Genomic DNA, 3861 nt, shown 5'->3' with positions numbered 1-3861 from the left:
CTATAGATAAGAATTATGTTTAATCTTAAATTATTTAGTTTTACTAAATAAAATAAAAGATTTATGAGTGTAACTTGTGATTAGTTCCAATTGTAAGAAGTGAAAACCCCTATAAAAAGGAGAAAAAATATACAAAAAAAAAAATTGCGCACCTTCCGGAAAAAATTGGGTATGAAACCTCTAATATTTTATCCAATCATGGTCTAGATAAATAATTTTGAAATTTTCATAACTTAAAAAATACACAAGTATACTTAGAGAAGAAGGAGGATTTTACAAATATGAAGAAAATGGTGGTACGTAATTGATGAAGATTAGTTAAAAATAATTTATTTAATCACTAAATAAGGCTAGCAATCCATAAAGTGATACAAAAATGCTTAGACTACCGACAAGTACTAATCATGCATCCATTACCCTTGAGATGCCAAAAAAATTATATATAAGACCCCAATATCATTATCTAATCAATGATTAGAGAATTACATTTTAGATTTATAAAATTAAAAAATAGTTAGACTTTACTATGATTAAAATAAATTATCAATATGAAAAATACTTATATATAATTGATCAAATAAAATTTAAATAATAACTAGTTAAGTAATTTCAATTGCAATAGTATTTGCCTATCAACAAGTACTAATGACTATAGTTTTGATTAACAATAATCAACACAATTTCTGAGTACAGGAAACCAATTTGAGGCAAATGAAGAGAAACATCAATGTACAACTTATGAAGAAGAAATACATGTGGAAGAATGTTGATTTGAAAGTATTTATGATTGCATTTTCCAAGACTTTCAACTATGATAGTAAAAGGTGAAATTAAGGGGGCACACAATAGGAGAAGACGATAAAAAGGTGATTGTATGTATCTTACTAGTTGAAGTAGTGGTTGAAAGAATATTTGATAGTTAAAGTAGATTGTGTTTCTCAACTTTTCTAGTCAAAGCTATGTATAGCAACATAGTGTCCCTTGGATATAATTTTCTGTGTATTTGGAAAAGAAGTGGGTGCTTTAGAGCTATAAGGGACAAGCATTCCTTGAAGTGGGTGCTTCTAAAGAAGGTAGGGTGTAGGTGCTCCCTAGAATGAGTGTTCCTAAAAAATTTATGAGGGTTGGCATTTCTTGGAGGGGTGCTCTAAATATGTGCCATAAAGGCTAAGTAAAGGATATTTAGAAAGTGCTTTTTTTCCCTTAAAGGGTTTTCACTAAAAACATCAATTTTGATGCGTGCATGTGTCTTATTGTGTATGTTAACTTGCAATTCACACACACACACACACACACACACATCTCATGTTATTGATGTAATCATTGCATATATGTTTATAATAATATATAAAATGTTTAATAGTATCATAGATCACACATTCACTCCCATAGTGTTCCCATTATTCCAACCCTACTAATATTCTCTAAGTTGACATCCATGGCAAGGGGTATCCCAAGATAAACTAGAGGAAGGGAATTGACTTAGAATCTAAGAACCCATGAAATCATTCAAGTTGGAAAAGCTAAGGATCATTAACAAGGAAAATAGAAGACTTATTAATATTTTGAGAAAATGCATCCAAATAAGTGTTCAAGGTTCTTCTTAAATCCATTTCTTCATTAATTCTTTCTATGCCCTTTTTTTATCAAGGTTTTATCATATGCAAAATGAATATGTGAATATGGGGAAAAAGTATTATACTGCATCCATGTTGGCAGTTGATACCGTCATTAATATGAACATTTTTCTTGCTAACAATTGTGATTTTACTAATATGTGTTGAGGTGTCAACCCTTTTCTCTAATTGTGAAGAGGCAAAGATATTATTGGAGATACGATGTGCCAATATTTTGATAGGATGTAAAAGGCAATAGATTGTGTAGGTGATTGATGGTTGTGGATGTCCACCTACTTAGTTTTGATGCCAATTTGTTGTGATTGGTGATGCAACTATAATATAAGGTTGGTTGTTGATGCAATGTTTGATGTTTGAAGATTAGAGTTGGAAATGAGAGGTGGTGTGAAGAATATTCTTGTTTGTTGGTAGATATGTTATCATGATTAGAGGATTGTGTAGATGATATCTTGGAGAACTTTATTTCTTGCAAAGATCATCTCTAAATCCTTTGCCAAATCTTTAAACATATTCATAAATATAACATTTACTTGAATCTAATAATTTTCTTTTTAGTGTTAATAGCATAAAGCTATTATGATTCTTTATTTGACATATTTTCTCTAAAATAAACCTTCCAGGATGCTTAGCTAAATAATTTGTGTTGAACTAATTAAACTGAACCTTAACTTTGTTTGTCAAAGGCGATTGATGGTAGTAGCTTGTGTAGATGGTTGTAGATGTTCACCTACTTAGTTTCGATGTCAACATGTTGTGATTGGTGATGCAACTACACCTTAAGGTTGGTTGTTGATGCAATGTTTGATGTCGATCCTCTTTTGTATTGACAATGATATGTATTGAAGATTAGAGTTGGAAATGAGAGATTGTGTGAAGAATATTCTTGTTTATTAGTAAAAATACTATCATGATTATTGGACAACATATATAAAATCTTTGCCAAATCCATGTCTTGCCAATATCATCTCAAAATCCTTTGCCAACTGTAGTGCCTGCCCCTAAGTCGCATTTCAGTCTTTATTGCCAAACTCTTTTAGGCCAGTTTTATACTTGATGTTTAGTAGCATTACTTTCATATTATTAGATGTTGTTTTACACTCAATTTATTATATGATGAGATGACTTGGTACTCTATATTTCATGCATGTATGATGATTATTCAATGTTTTCAATTATCAATGATGATTAGCTATATGGTTTATTATCACACGTGCTTTCTTATGGATACTTACCCCATACTGCGTGTGTATGGTGTGCGTGTTTGTTTTCTTTATGTATGGTGTTTATGATGTGGTTAAGGAAGGGAGTCGTAGTCACCTGCTAGTCGGGATCTACATGATGCACCACTTCCTGCCATTGTCTGTTTAGCTTAGAATATTGTGTCTGTACATGCGTAAATTTTATGCAGGTTGCAGGTACCGGGTATCGACTTCCCTGAATTGTGAGGATGAGCGTACCCTATCGCATTATCTCAATGGTAAGAGAGGGGAGATAAACTCTTAAGTCCAAATCCTAAACCCTTTAGCCAATTGTCCTAATTGATAATTAAGACAAGTATCTGAGTTAAGTACCCTCCGAATGCATCAAATGATGTTATTTCGTGATTATAACCCTTTTTGTTTGATTTAGTATGTGTTCTTCTATGATGGGTTTTCATATGTTGCTTTATGAGTCCTTGATGTATTTTCTATTAATTAAGTTTAATTAAAAGGATTAATTAATGATTTAATTTAATAGAAAATTATTATGATATTTTAATATTTAATTATATTTAATTAATTGAGAAATTAATTAAATAAAAAGAATTAAATTTGGAAATAAAAGTTTTAAGTATAATTTTAGAATGTGATAATATTTATTTAATTTAATAATAATATATATTTAGAGTTCATTTTTAAATAAATGCTAAATATTATTATTAATTGAATTAATAAATATTTTATCAATTAAAGTTTCTTAAATAAATTAAAAGTGGAAAAGATATTAAATTATTAAAGGTTTCTAGATCGCATGATCTAAGCATGAGTTTAAATATAAAAGAAATTAATTAAAACGATTAATTAATGATTTAATTTAATAGAAGATTATTATGATAATTTAATATTTGATTATATTTAATTAATTAAGAAATTAATTAAATAAAAAGAATTAAATTTGGATATAAAAGTTTAAGGATAATTTAGAACGTGATAATATTTAGTTAATTTAATAATAATATATTTAG

This window comes from Cupressus sempervirens, chromosome 10 (genome assembly GCF_028749045.1).
Source record: "Cupressus sempervirens isolate cs-2001-9-10 chromosome 10, ASM2874904v1, whole genome shotgun sequence".
Taxonomy (NCBI): domain Eukaryota; kingdom Viridiplantae; phylum Streptophyta; class Pinopsida; order Cupressales; family Cupressaceae; genus Cupressus; species Cupressus sempervirens.
Note: the sequence above shows the minus strand (reverse complement) of the source record.